This window comes from Hyperolius riggenbachi, chromosome 10, assembly GCF_040937935.1.
Source record: "Hyperolius riggenbachi isolate aHypRig1 chromosome 10, aHypRig1.pri, whole genome shotgun sequence".
In the NCBI taxonomy this organism is placed as follows: domain Eukaryota; kingdom Metazoa; phylum Chordata; class Amphibia; order Anura; family Hyperoliidae; genus Hyperolius; species Hyperolius riggenbachi.
The window spans coordinates 171,255,168-171,271,076 of NC_090655.1; the positions used below are offsets into that span (position 1 = coordinate 171,255,168).

Below are 15,909 nucleotides of genomic sequence, written 5' to 3' on the forward strand. Positions count from 1 at the left end.
TAAGAGTTAAAAGTAAATAAACACACAAACACTTAGAAAAAGTATTTTAATTGAACAAAAAACATAACCACGAAAAAAGTCCTTTAATATTCTTAATTAACCATTAATACTTACCTGTTCCTTTAAATAAATGATCCCTCGCAATATCCTCGGAAATGTTCTATCAGTTACAATGTAACAAAGTTATTACAATGTAACAACTTTGTTACATTGTAACTACGCCGCACCCGACGCCACTCGCCGCTCAGCCGCCGCATACGCGTCCGTGCTGCACGGACCCGACAGAGCTCTGAGCTATATAGCTCAGAGCTCTCTAAGCATCTTTGTATTTGGGCTCCAAGGAGCCCCATTGGTCCTTAGCAGACCAATGGGGTTCCTTCTGATTTGAAGGAACCTGGTGCCCTCCTCTACTCCAAGTGCACACCCCCAGCTCCTCACGGTCTATTCCACATCCCAGGTACGACGGTGTCACGCTGCCCTGGGCCTGACTTGCCTGCAAGCCGAGAGTCGCACCGGACCGCTCTGAATGAACAGGTGGATCAGTGACTGACCCCGCACCAACTGGAGATCGGCAAAGCTGTGTGTGACAATGGAAGCAATCTGTTGGTGGCACTGAATTTGGGAAAGTTAACACATGTGTCCAGCGTGGCACATGTGTTGAATCTTATTTTACAATAGAGATGGCCTGAATAGTTTGCTGGCGAGCAGTATTCTGCGAAGATCAGGTATTCACTTGGCGCTATTCGACCCGCCCCCATACAACATCATTGGGCTACACTCTGACCCCTTACATCACAGTCAGCAGGCACATGGCAGCCAATCAGCCTGCATTCCCTCACAGACCCCCCCCCCCCTATACAAATACCGCAGCGCCCGCCATGTTCCAGTCTGGCTGGAATAGAGAGAGGAAGGGAAAGACATAGAGAGTGGAAGGGAGAGACATTGCTGGAGATAGGGAAAGTGTTAGGCTTGTTTATTTTCATCCTTGCTGGCTGATAGCAGTTTAATCATCCCAAACAGCCCTTCTGAGGGCTACTTCATCCTTCCTGCGCGCGAAAAAGCTGTGATATGAGTTATCACGGTTTAGTGAATAAAGCCCATTGTGTTGGTGTATATTCTCAGTGTCTGTGTGTTAGTGCACAGACAGCACACTGGCACAGAGCCACACACATGCCCACTTACTCTGATATCGAATTGTGTGCCAGTTGTGTTTTCCACAACTGCTGCAGGACCTGTGGTATTATCACTAAATTGTGTTTGAAGTGTTGTTGCATTTCTCAGTGTCTGTGTATAGTGTTAGTGCACAGACAGCACACTGGCACAGAGCCATGCACACGTGCCCAGTGCCCACTTACTCTGATATCGAATTGTGTGCAGTCATGCTCGGATACCCCCGATCATGAATTCGAATAAATCCGGCAACTGCGGAATCAAAACCTGCCAAAGTCATGATTTTGATCCGGATTTTAAATGGCCTTACGAATTTGGTCTGGATTTTACCCGTGATTGCCTCTAAAATCTGATTAAAAGCCCGCCAAAACCCACCGACTTTAGCGGTTAATAGCAAAGCCCCCTTACATGATAGAAGTACCAATTTTTTTTTCAAAAAGACCTGGGGCTTGACTCATAAAACGGTGCTAACTGTTAGCATGCTGTGAAAAGTGCTTCACGCAAAATGTCGCCTGATAACAGTTATCGCACGCAAAAATTTGCATTCGCGCATTAACGTAATTTTTTTCCGTGTTAATGGACGCGTTTGTGGGATAAATTTGCGTTATCGCTCAAACGCGAATGTTAAGACGCAAAAAAAATCGAGCGTGAATGCAAATTTTTGCACGCGATAACCATCTAAAATGGTTATCATATGTAAAAATTCGTGTTGATGCGTGAATGCAAATTTTTGCACGCAATAACCATTTTTCGTGCGAAAACGTGAAAAAAGCCGTGCTAAAAGCCGTGCTAACAGTTAGCACCGTTTTGTGAATCAAGCCCCTTTTTGAGAAAATCGATTTTAAGAGTTCACAGGAAAAACATATACATTTAAATGTGGTTAGTTCATGAAGCAAAACCCGCTGACTTTAGTAGTTAATAGCAAAGCCCCCTTACATGCTTCAAACATGAAATTTGCAGGATATGTTAAAAAAAAAAAACAGTGGGAAAAAATATTATTTTCCTATTTTTTTTTTTACTTTTTTTGTATGTTCAGAAGGTGGGAAATAAAAAAAAATGGTGTGGGTCCCCCATTATTATTATTATTTAGTATTTATATAGCGCTGACATATTACGCAGCGCTTTACAATGTATATATATATATATATATATATCTTGTCACTAACTGTCCCTCAAAGGAGCTCACAATCTAATCCCTACCATTGCCATATGTCTATATTATGTAGTGTAAGTACTGTAGTCTAGGGCCAATTTTGTTAGGGGGAGCCAATTAACTTATCTGTATGTTTTTGGAATGTAGGAGGAAACCCACGCAGACACGGAGAGAACATACAAACTCTTTGCAGATATTGCCCTGGCTGGGATTCGAACCAGGGACCCAGCGCTGCAAGGCGAGAGAGCTAACCACTACGCCACCGTGCTGCCCATACAGAGTATATTTAACCCCTTGTCCCCCACTCAGGCTGGGATAGCCAAAATGCGGAGCCCGGGCCTACTGGGGCTTTGCACCCTGAGCTATAATAACCTGCATGGTCCATGGTATGGGGGGGCTCCGGGGGGGAGGGACGGCCAAGCCTTCCCCTCCCCCCAGAACCCTTGTCCAAACCAGGGACAAGGGGCTCTTCCCCAACTCCGGTGCCCCAGGAGGAAGGTGGGGGCGATGACTCCCTGGGGGGTTCATGGTGGCATCTGGGAGTCCCCTTTAAGAAGGGGACCCCAGATGCCCGCCCCATTCCTAGAAGAAATGAGTATAGGGGTACAAAGTACCCCTTACCCATTTCCACTAAAGGATAAATAAAATAAAAACACAACAACGAGAAAAGATGCTTTTGCTCTCAGCTTTTGCTCTTAGCTATATCAGTATAGCTGTGAGCAGTGTGCGATCTTCAATCAAGGTCGCAAGTTTGAGGATATTGACGTAGGATCATTTCCGAGGATATTGGCGCGGGAACATTTTTTTAAAGGTACAGGGAAGTATTTCTGGTTAATTAAGAATATTAAAGGACTTTTCTCGTTGTGTTTTTATTTCATTTAACCCTTTGTGGAAATGGTTAAGAGATACTTTGTACCCCTATACTAATTTCTCCTAAGAGGGGGGCAGGCATTTGGGGTCCCCTTCTTAAAGGGGACTCCCAGATGCCAGCATGAACCCCCCCCCCAGGGAGTTGTCGCCCCCACCCCCTCCTGGGGCATCGGAGGTGAGGAAGAGCCCCTTGTCCATGATTTGGACAAGGGCTCCTGGGGGGAGGGGAAGGCTTGGCCACCCCTCCCCCCGGAGCCCCCCATACCGTGGACTATACGGGCTGGTATAGCTCAGGGTGCGAAGCCCCAGTCTGCCGGGGCTCCGCATTCTGACTATCCCAGCCTGTATGGGAGACAAGGGGTTAAATATGCTCTGCAGGACCCAATGTAAATTTTTTATTTCCAACCTTCTGAACATAAAAAAAAAAGTTTAAAAAAATTGAAAAATAATATTTTTCCCACAGTTTTTTTCTTTAACCACTTAAGCCCGAAGGGTTGAAATTTTTTTACATCCGAGCAACTTTCACCCCCCATTCATTTGCCAATAACTTTATCACTACTCATCAAAATGAATTGATCTATATCTTGTTTTTTCCGCCACCAATTAGGCTTTCTGTGGGTGGTACATTTTGCTAAGAGCCACTTTACTGTAAATGCATTTTAACAGGAAGAATAAGAAAAAAACTGAAAAAATTCATTATTTCTCAGTTTTCAGCCATTATAGTTTTAAACTAATACATGCCTCCATAATTAAAACTCACGTATTGTATTTGCCCATATGCCCCGGGTATTACACCGTTAAAATTATGTCCCTATCACAATGTATGGCGACAATATTTTATTTGGAAATAAAGGTGCATTTTTTTCAATTTGCGTCCATCACTATTTAGAAGCCCATAATTTATTAAATCATATTGATGTACTCCTTTGACATGCATATTTAAAAAGTTCAGACCCTTAGGTAACTATTTATGTTTTTTTTTTTTTTTATTATTGTAATTTTTTTTTTTTTATTATTTAAACTTGTATGTGGGTATTTTTTGGTGTGGGAGGTAAACAGGGGTTTTTAAATGAATTTAAAAGTATTTATTTAATACCAAGTGTGTTTTGGGTGTAATTTGCTATTTGGCCACAAGATGGCCAGAATCAAAAAGTCCTGGGAGCGATCGATCTCGCTCCCAGGCAGAAGAAAGGAGACCAGAGCTCAGAAAAGCCGCAGCGTCTGAAGAGACGCTGTCGGCTTTTCTCTGGGGGGGTCCGATCAGCGAAAGGGATTTATAATCCCTTTCACTGATCGGTGGGCTAGCGGCCAGCAGCGGGGGCGCGCATGGGGGGGGGCCGCGGGAGGCGCGCGCGACCCGCGGGAGTGCGCGCAGCCAAACTGGACGAGAAATCTCGTCCAGTTGGGCTTAAGTGGTTAAACATATCCTGCAAATTTCATGTTTGTAGCATGTAAGGGGGCTTTGCTATTAACCGCTAAAGTCGGTGGGTTTTCAGGTGATAATCACGGGCCAAATGCTTGGATTAATGGCTGAATTCGTGATTGACTGCCGTGATGTATTCCCAATCATGGATTTGGATCATGATGTCAGCCAGGTCACTATCTGCAAAGAGTTTGTATGTTCTCTCCGTGTCTGCGTGGGTTTCCTCCGGGAACTCCGGTTTCCTCCCACATTCCAAAAACATACGGATAAGTTAATTGGCTCCCCTTAAAATTGGCCCTAGACTACAGTACTTACACTACATAATATAGACATATGGCAATGGTAGGGATTAGATTGTGAGCTCCTTCGAGGGACAGTTAGTGACAAGACAATATATATATATACACTGTACAGCGCTGCGTAATATGACGGCGCAATATAAATACTAAATAATAATAATAATAATGATGTCAGATAGTGAAAAAATGCTCGTGAATCACGGCTATGCTTGTATCTGAGCAACACCAATTAAGCTTGATTCACTTAGCCATAATAATTGATTTGATATCGGCAGAAAAAGTAATTTAAAAACTAGATGTAAGCTTTAACTATGGTAGAGAAAGAACCATGGAAAGTTGATACGGCAGTCAGACATTACTTGACATCACTGAGTGAGGAAGAGCAATCTCGCCATGGTGCGCACCAGTCCAGCACAGCCACTACACAACACACAATACAGCTGTTTGTGGTGCAAACACGAATTCAGATACCGGACAGGCAGAGTGACTCTGAGTGCACACGTAGGTAGGTGGGTGCACTGAACACAACAGGTAGTTATATGTAGAGTTAAGCCGAAATTTTCGTAATTTCGCATTACTATAATTACGCATGCGAAATTTGCGATTACGATGCGAAATTACGGTAGCGTAATTGCCATTAAAATCGTAATCGAAAATACCGTAAGCGTAATTTTCAACGCGTAATTTCGCGTTTCGTTCATGCCGTAATTTCGCATTAAACGCTACCGTAATTTCGCGTTAAACCGTAACACTCCGTATAATGTAAAAAAGCCGCCGACTTTAAGGGTTAATAGCAAAGCCCCCTTAAATGCTAAGAGCCTCAAATTTGGAGAATATATTAAGGAGATCAGGAGGAATAAGAGGAATTTTTTTTTTCAAAAAGACCTTATAGTTTTTGAGAAAATCGATGTTAAAGTTTCAAAGTAAAAATGTATACATTTAAAAACCCGCCGACTTTAATGGTTAATAACAAAGCCTGCTTAAAGTTTAGGAACACCAAATTCCTAGGGTATATTAAGGGGATCAGTGGGAATAAGAGGAAACATTTTTTTTTCAAAAAGACCTTATAGTTTTTGAGAAAATCGATTTTTAAGTTTCAAGGGCAAAAATGTCTTTTAAATGCGGAAAATGTCAGGTTTTTTTTGCACAGGTAACAATAGTGTATTATTTTCATAGATTCCCCCAAGTGGGAAAAGTTTTACTTACTTCGTTCTGAGTGTGGGAAATATAAAAAAAAAACGACGTGGGATCCCCCCTCCCAGACCCCTTTAACCCCTTGTCCCCCATGCAGGCTGGGATAGCCAGAATGCGGACCACCGGCCGCGTGGGGCTCCGCACCCTGACTATACCAGCCCGCATGGTCCATGGATTGGGGGGTCTCGGAAGGGGAGGGGCAGCCAAGCTTTCCCCTCCCCCTCCGAGCCCTTGTCCAATCCAAGGACAAGGTTCTCTTCTCTACCTCCGATGGGCGGTGGAGGTGGAGGCCGCGATTTCCTGGGGGGGGGGGGGGGTGTTCATGGTGGAATCTGGGAGTCCCCTTTAAAAAGGGGTCCCCCAGATGCCCACCCCCCCCTCCCAGGAGAAATGAATATAGAGGTACTTGTACCCCTTACCCATTTCCTTTAAGAGTTAAAAGTAAATAAACACACAAACACTTAGAAAAAGTATTTTAATTGAACAAAAAACATAACCACGAAAAAAGTCCTTTAATATTCTTAATTAACCATTAATACTTACCTGTTCCTTTAAATAAATGATCCCTCGCAATATCCTCGGAAATGTTCTATCAGTTACAATGTAACAAAGTTATTACAATGTAACAACTTTGTTACATTGTAACTACGCCGCACCCGACGCCACTCGCCGCTCAGCCGCCGCATACGCGTCCGTGCTGCACGGACCCGACAGAGCTCTGAGCTATATAGCTCAGAGCTCTCTAAGCATCTTTGTATTTGGGCTCCAAGGAGCCCCATTGGTCCTTAGCAGACCAATGGGGTTCCTTCTGATTTGAAGGAACCTGGTGCCCTCCTCTACTCCAAGTGCACACCCCCAGCTCCTCACGGTCTATTCCACATCCCAGGTACGACGGTGTCACGCTGCCCTGGGCCTGACTTGCCTGCAAGCCGAGAGTCGCACCGGACCGCTCTGAATGAACAGGTGGATCAGTGACTGACCCCGCACCAACTGGAGATCGGCAAAGCTGTGTGTGACAATGGAAGCAATCTGTTGGTGGCACTGAATTTGGGAAAGTTAACACATGTGTCCAGCGTGGCACATGTGTTGAATCTTATTTTACAATAGAGATGGCCTGAATAGTTTGCTGGCGAGCAGTATTCTGCGAAGATCAGGTATTCACTTGGCGCTATTCGACCCGCCCCCATACAACATCATTGGGCTACACTCTGACCCCTTACATCACAGTCAGCAGGCACATGGCAGCCAATCAGCCTGCATTCCCTCACAGACCCCCCCCCCCTATACAAATACCGCAGCGCCCGCCATGTTCCAGTCTGGCTGGAATAGAGAGAGGAAGGGAAAGACATAGAGAGTGGAAGGGAGAGACATTGCTGGAGATAGGGAAAGTGTTAGGCTTGTTTATTTTCATCCTTGCTGGCTGATAGCAGTTTAATCATCCCAAACAGCCCTTCTGAGGGCTACTTCATCCTTCCTGCGCGCGAAAAAGCTGTGATATGAGTTATCACGGTTTAGTGAATAAAGCCCATTGTGTTGGTGTATATTCTCAGTGTCTGTGTGTTAGTGCACAGACAGCACACTGGCACAGAGCCACACACATGCCCACTTACTCTGATATCGAATTGTGTGCCAGTTGTGTTTTCCACAACTGCTGCAGGACCTGTGGTATTATCACTAAATTGTGTTTGAAGTGTTGTTGCATTTCTCAGTGTCTGTGTATAGTGTTAGTGCACAGACAGCACACTGGCACAGAGCCATGCACACGTGCCCAGTGCCCACTTACTCTGATATCGAATTGTGTGCAGTCATGCTCGGATACCCCCGATCATGAATTCGAATAAATCCGGCAACTGCGGAATCAAAACCTGCCAAAGTCATGATTTTGATCCGGATTTTAAATGGCCTTACGAATTTGGTCTGGATTTTACCCGTGATTGCCTCTAAAATCTGATTAAAAGCCCGCCAAAACCCACCGACTTTAGCGGTTAATAGCAAAGCCCCCTTACATGATAGAAGTACCAATTTTTTTTTCAAAAAGACCTGGGGCTTGACTCATAAAACGGTGCTAACTGTTAGCATGCTGTGAAAAGTGCTTCACGCAAAATGTCGCCTGATAACAGTTATCGCACGCAAAAATTTGCATTCGCGCATTAACGTAATTTTTTTCCGTGTTAATGGACGCGTTTGTGGGATAAATTTGCGTTATCGCTCAAACGCGAATGTTAAGACGCAAAAAAAATCGAGCGTGAATGCAAATTTTTGCACGCGATAACCATCTAAAATGGTTATCATATGTAAAAATTCGTGTTGATGCGTGAATGCAAATTTTTGCACGCAATAACCATTTTTCGTGCGAAAACGTGAAAAAAGCCGTGCTAAAAGCCGTGCTAACAGTTAGCACCGTTTTGTGAATCAAGCCCCTTTTTGAGAAAATCGATTTTAAGAGTTCACAGGAAAAACATATACATTTAAATGTGGTTAGTTCATGAAGCAAAACCCGCTGACTTTAGTAGTTAATAGCAAAGCCCCCTTACATGCTTCAAACATGAAATTTGCAGGATATGTTAAAAAAAAAAAAACAGTGGGAAAAAATATTATTTTCCTATTTTTTTTTTTACTTTTTTTGTATGTTCAGAAGGTGGGAAATAAAAAAAAATGGTGTGGGTCCCCCATTATTATTATTATTTAGTATTTATATAGCGCTGACATATTACGCAGCGCTGTACAATGTATATATATATATATATATATATATATATATCTTGTCACTAACTGTCCCTCAAAGGAGCTCACAATCTAATCCCTACCATTGCCATATGTCTATATTATGTAGTGTAAGTACTGTAGTCTAGGGCCAATTTTGTTAGGGGGAGCCAATTAACTTATCTGTATGTTTTTGGAATGTAGGAGGAAACCGGAGTGCCCGGAGGAAACCCACGCAGACACGGAGAGAACATACAAACTCTTTGCAGATATTGCCCTGGCTGGGATTCGAACCAGGGACCCAGCGCTGCAAGGCGAGAGAGCTAACCACTACGCCACCGTGCTGCCCATACAGAGTATATTTAACCCCTTGTCCCCCACTCAGGCTGGGATAGCCAAAATGCGGAGCCCGGGCCTACTGGGGCTTTGCACCCTGAGCTATAATAACCTGCATGGTCCATGGTATGGGGGGGCTCCGGGGGGGAGGGACGGCCAAGCCTTCCCCTCCCCCCAGAACCCTTGTCCAAACCAGGGACAAGGGGCTCTTCCCCAACTCCGGTGCCCCAGGAGGAAGGTGGGGGCGATGACTCCCTGGGGGGTTCATGGTGGCATCTGGGAGTCCCCTTTAAGAAGGGGACCCCAGATGCCCGCCCCATTCCTAGAAGAAATGAGTATAGGGGTACAAAGTACCCCTTACCCATTTCCACTAAAGGATAAATAAAATAAAAACACAACAACGAGAAAAGATGCTTTTGCTCTCAGCTTTTGCTCTTAGCTATATCAGTATAGCTGTGAGCAGTGTGCGATCTTCAATCAAGGTCGCAAGTTTGAGGATATTGACGTAGGATCATTTCCGAGGATATTGGCGCGGGAACATTTTTTTAAAGGTACAGGGAAGTATTTCTGGTTAATTAAGAATATTAAAGGACTTTTCTCGTTGTGTTTTTATTTCATTTAACCCTTTGTGGAAATGGTTAAGAGATACTTTGTACCCCTATACTAATTTCTCCTAAGAGGGGGGCAGGCATTTGGGGTCCCCTTCTTAAAGGGGACTCCCAGATGCCAGCATGAACCCCCCCCCCCAGGGAGTTGTCGCCCCCACCCCCTCCTGGGGCATCGGAGGTGAGGAAGAGCCCCTTGTCCATGATTTGGACAAGGGCTCCTGGGGGGAGGGGAAGGCTTGGCCACCCCTCCCCCCGGAGCCCCCCATACCGTGGACTATACGGGCTGGTATAGCTCAGGGTGCGAAGCCCCAGTCTGCCGGGGCTCCGCATTCTGACTATCCCAGCCTGTATGGGAGACAAGGGGTTAAATATGCTCTGCAGGACCCAATGTAAATTTTTTATTTCCAACCTTCTGAACATAAAAAAAAAAGTTTAAAAAAATTGAAAAATAATATTTTTCCCACAGTTTTTTTCTTTAACCACTTAAGCCCGAAGGGTTGAAATTTTTTTTACATCCGAGCAACTTTCACCCCCCATTCATTTGCCAATAACTTTATCACTACTCATCAAAATGAATTGATCTATATCTTGTTTTTTCCGCCACCAATTAGGCTTTCTGTGGGTGGTACATTTTGCTAAGAGCCACTTTACTGTAAATGCATTTTAACAGGAAGAATAAGAAAAAAACTGAAAAAATTCATTATTTCTCAGTTTTCAGCCATTATAGTTTTAAACTAATACATGCCTCCATAATTAAAACTCACGTATTGTATTTGCCCATATGCCCCGGGTATTACACCGTTAAAATTATGTCCCTATCACAATGTATGGCGACAATATTTTATTTGGAAATAAAGGTGCATTTTTTTCAATTTGCGTCCATCACTATTTAGAAGCCCATAATTTATTAAATCATATTGATGTACTCCTTTGACATGCATATTTAAAAAGTTCAGACCCTTAGGTAACTATTTATGTTTTTTTTTTTTTTTATTATTGTAATTTTTTTTTTTTTATTATTTAAACTTGTATGTGGGTATTTTTTGGTGTGGGAGGTAAACAGGGGTTTTTAAATGAATTTAAAAGTATTTATTTAATACCAAGTGTGTTTTGGGTGTAGTTTGCTATTTGGCCACAAGATGGCCAGAATCAAAAAGTCCTGGGAGCGATCGATCTCGCTCCCAGGCAGAAGAAAGGAGACCAGAGCTCAGAAAAGCCGCAGCGTCTGAAGAGACGCTGTCGGCTTTTCTCTGGGGGGGTCCGATCAGTGAAAGGGATTTATAATCCCTTTCACTGATCGGTGGGCTAGCGGCCAGCAGCGGGGGCGCGCATGGGGGGGGGCCGCGGGAGCGCGCGCGACCCGCGGGAGTGCGCGCAGCCAAACTGGACGAGAAATCTCGTCCAGTTGGGCTTAAGTGGTTAAACATATCCTGCAAATTTCATGTTTGTAGCATGTAAGGGGGCTTTGCTATTAACCGCTAAAGTCGGTGGGTTTTCAGGTGATAATCACGGGCCAAATGCTTGGATTAATGGCTGAATTCGTGATTGACTGCCGTGATGTATTCCCAATCATGGATTTGGATCATGATGTCAGCCAGGTCACTATCTGCAAAGAGTTTGTATGTTCTCTCCGTGTCTGCGTGGGTTTCCTCCGGGAACTCCGGTTTCCTCCCACATTCCAAAAACATACGGATAAGTTAATTGGCTCCCCTTAAAATTGGCCCTAGACTACAGTACTTACACTACATAATATAGACATATGGCAATGGTAGGGATTAGATTGTGAGCTCCTTCGAGGGACAGTTAGTGACAAGACAATATATATATATACACTGTACAGCGCTGCGTAATATGACGGCGCGATATAAATACTAAATAATAATAATAATAATGATGTCAGATAGTGAAAAAATGCTCGTGAATCACGGCTATGCTTGTATCTGAGCAACACCAATTAAGCTTGATTCACTTAGCCATAATAATTGATTTGATATCGGCAGAAAAAGTAATTTAAAAACTAGATGTAAGCTTTAACTATGGTAGAGAAAGAACCATGGAAAGTTGATACGGCAGTCAGACATTACTTGACATCACTGAGTGAGGAAGAGCAATCTCGCCATGGTGCGCACCAGTCCAGCACAGCCACTACACAACACACAATACAGCTGTTTGTGGTGCAAACACGAATTCAGATACCGGACAGGCAGAGTGACTCTGAGTGCACACGTAGGTAGGTGGGTGCACTGAACACAACAGGTAGTTATATGTAGAGTTGAGCCGAAATTTTCGTAATTTCGCATTACTATAATTACGCATGCGAAATTTGCGATTACGATGCGAAATTACGGTAGCGTAATTGCCATTAAAATCGTAATCGAAAATACCGTAAGCGTAATTTTCAACGCGTAATTTCGCGTTTCGTTCATGCCGTAATTTCGCATTAAACGCTACCGTAATTTCGCGTTAAACCGTAACACTCCGTATAATGTAAAAAAGCCGCCGACTTTAAGGGTTAATAGCAAAGCCCCCTTAAATGCTAAGAGCCTCAAATTTGGAGAATATATTAAGGAGATCAGGAGGAATAAGAGGAATTTTTTTTTTTCAAAAAGACCTTATAGTTTTTGAGAAAATCGATGTTAAAGTTTCAAAGTAAAAATGTATACATTTAAAAACCCGCCGACTTTAACTGTTAATAACAAAGCCTGCTTAAAGTTTAGGAACACCAAATTCCTAGGGTATATTAAGGGGATCAGTGGGAATAAGAGGAAACATTTTTTTTTCAAAAAGACCTTATAGTTTTTGAGAAAATCGATTTTTAAGTTTCAAGGGCAAAAATGTCTTTTAAATGCGGAAAATGTCAGGTTTTTTTTGCACAGGTAACAATAGTGTATTATTTTCATAGATTCCCCCAAGTGGGAAAAGTTTTACTTACTTCGTTCTGAGTGTGGGAAATATAAAAAAAAAACGACGTGGGATCCCCCCTCCCAGACCCCTTTAACCCCTTGTCCCCCATGCAGGCTGGGATAGCCAGAATGCGGACCACCGGCCGCGTGGGGCTCCGCACCCTGACTATACCAGCCCGCATGGTCCATGGATTGGGGGGTCTCGGAAGGGGAGGGGGAGCCAAGCTTTACCCTCCCCCTCCGAGCCCTTGTCCAATCCAAGGACAAGGGGCTCTTCTCTACCTCCGATGGGCGGTGGAGGTGGAGGCCGCGATTTCCTGGGGGGGGGTTCATGGTGGAATCTGGGAGTCCCCTTTAAAAAGGGGTCCCCCAGATGCCCACCCCCCCCTCCCAGGAGAAATGAGTATAGAGGTACTTGTACCCCTTACCCATTTCCTTTAAGAGTTAAAAGTAAATAAACACACAAACACTTAGAAAAAGTATTTTAATTGAACAAAAAACATAACCACGAAAAAAGTCCTTTAATATTCTTAATTAACCATTAATACTTACCTGTTCCTTTAAATAAATGATCCCTCGCAATATCCTCGGAAATGTTCTATCAGTTACAATGTAACAAAGTTATTACAATGTAACAACTTTGTTACATTGTAACTACGCCGCACCCGACGCCACTCGCCGCTCAGCCGCCGCATACGCGTCCGTGCTGCACGGACCCGACAGAGCTCTGAGCTATATAGCTCAGAGCTCTCTAAGCATCTTTGTATTTGGGCTCCAAGGAGCCCCATTGGTCCTTAGCAGACCAATGGGGTTCCTTCTGATTTGAAGGAACCCCATTGGTCTGCTAAGGACCAATGGGGCTCCTTGGAGCCCAAATACAAAGATGCTTAGAGAGCTCTGAGCTATATAGCTCAGAGCTCTGTCGGGTCCGGACTCCGTGCAGGACGCTAAGTTCCGCCGGCTCCGCTGCCCTCCCCGCCTCTCCCACATGTCACCCACATGTGGGTGACATGTGGGTGACAGATGTGGGCGGGGTGGACAGCGGGGGCCAGCGGGGACTTAGCGTCCTGCACGGACGCGTATGCGGCGGCTGTGCGGCGAGTGACGTCGGGTGCGGCGTAGTTACAATGTAACAAAGTTGTTACATTGTAATAACTTTGTTACATTGTAACTGATAGAACATTTCCGAGGATATTGCGAGGGATCATTTATTTAAAGGGACAGGTAAGTATTATTGGTTAATTAAGAATATTAAAGGACTTTTTTCGTTGTTATGTTTTTTGTTCAATTAAAATACTTTTTCTAAGTGTTTGTGTGTTTATTTACTTTTAACTCTTAAAGGAAATGGGTAAGGGGTACAAGTACCTCTATACTCATTTCTCCTGGGAGGGGGGGTGGGCATCTGGGGGACCCCTTTTTAAAGGGGACTCCCAGATTCCACCATGAACCCCCCCAGGAAATCGCGGCCTCCACCGCCCATCGGAGGTGGAGAAGAGCCCCTTGTCCTTGGATTGGAAAAGGGCTCGGAGGGGGAGGGGAAAGCTTGGCTGCCCCTCCCCTTCCGAGACCCCCCAATCCATGGACCATGCGGGCTGGTATAGTCAGGGTGCGGAGCCCCATGCGGCTGCATGGGGGACAAGGGGTTAAAGAGGTCTGGGAGGGGGGACCCCACGTCGTTTTTTTTTTTATATTTTCCACACTCAGAACGAAGTAAGTAAAACTCTTCCCACTTGGGGGAATCTATAAAAATAATACACTATTGTTACCTGTGCAAAAAAAACAGACATTTTCCGCATTTAAAAGACATTTTTGCCCTTGAAACTTAAAAATCGATTTTCTCAAAAACTATAAGGTCTTTTTGAAACATTTTTTTTTCCTCTTATTCCCACTGATCCCCTTAATATACCCTGGGAATTTGGTGTTCCTAAACTTTAAGCAGGCTTTGCTATTAACCGTTAAAGTCGGCGGGTTTTTAACTGTATATATTTTTACTTTGAAACTTTAACATAGATTTTCTCAAAAACTATAAGGTCTTTTTGAAAAAATTTTTTTCCTCTTATTCCTCCTGATCTCCTTAATATATTCTCCAAATTTGAGGCTCTTAGCATTTAAGGGGGCTTTGCTATTAACGCTTAAAGTCGGCGGCTACCTAACATTGATCCATGCGTCAACTTTTCCGCTTGGGAGCATGGCCATACGCATTAATTTCGTAATACCTACTGTAATGCGAAAATTACGCGAAAAATTACGCTTACGCGAAATTTTGCGAAATCCTTCTTCATTACGATTATGTACTTACGGCCATAATCGTAATTACACTAATTACGCGAAGTTTCGCGAAATCGTAATTTGGTCATTACGCTCATCTCTAGTTATATGCAGTGATGAGTATTACAATGTGCACCTGTCACACACAGATAGATACCAGACAGGCACAGTGATTCTGCGTGCACACACGAATGTAGGTGGGTGCACTGTGAATAACAGGTATTATTATTATTTATTGTATTTATAAAGCGCCAACATATTACGCAGCGCTGGACAATAAATATATACAATGATACAAGGATGACATACATAGGGTTATACACATAGAACAAAGTTATACATGCAAATTGTACAAAATACATGATCATGCAATATGGGCTGGTTAGGTAGGCCCAGTAATACAAGTACAGGCTGTCATAGGACAGGAGCACATGATCCTGTAGATTACACTAGGGAGTGGAGAACCCTGTCAGAGTCTTACAATCTAAAGGGAGGGGTGGAAACACTAGGTGGGGCTGTTAAATACTCCTTAGAGAGTTACTGTGTGGTAGGAGGTGGGTAGGCCATCATAAAGAGGTGGGTTTTGAGGGCTTGCTTGAATGTGTTGAAAGAGGGAGCAAGTCTGATGGGTGGTGGAAGGGCATTCCAGAGGGTGGGGGCAGCTCTTGAGAAATCCTGCAGGCGGGCATGGGAGTGTGAAATGCGTGGGGTGGTGAGGCGAAGGTCATTGGAGGAACGGAGGGGGCGAGGTAGGTAGGTATATGCAATGATGAGTATTACAATGTACACTTGTAACACACAGACATATACCGGACAGGCAGAGTGACTCTGCGTGCACTCACATAGGCAGGTGGGTGCACTGTGAACAACAGGTAGGTAGGTATATGCAGTAATGGTTATTACAATGTGCACCTGTCACACACACAGGTAGTCACTGAATGTGCTGGGCCTGGCAGTAGCACACACACAGTATGAATTATCA

At 44.0% G+C, this 15,909-nt stretch overlaps 1 protein-coding gene across 1 annotated transcript in view; it reads left to right on the plus strand.

Annotated features, from left to right (window-relative positions):
* The window catches only part of CARNS1 (carnosine synthase 1), a 535,833-nt gene that overhangs the window by 44,920 nt on the left and 475,004 nt on the right, over positions 1-15,909 (plus strand). The gene's annotated exons all lie outside the window — the stretch shown is intronic.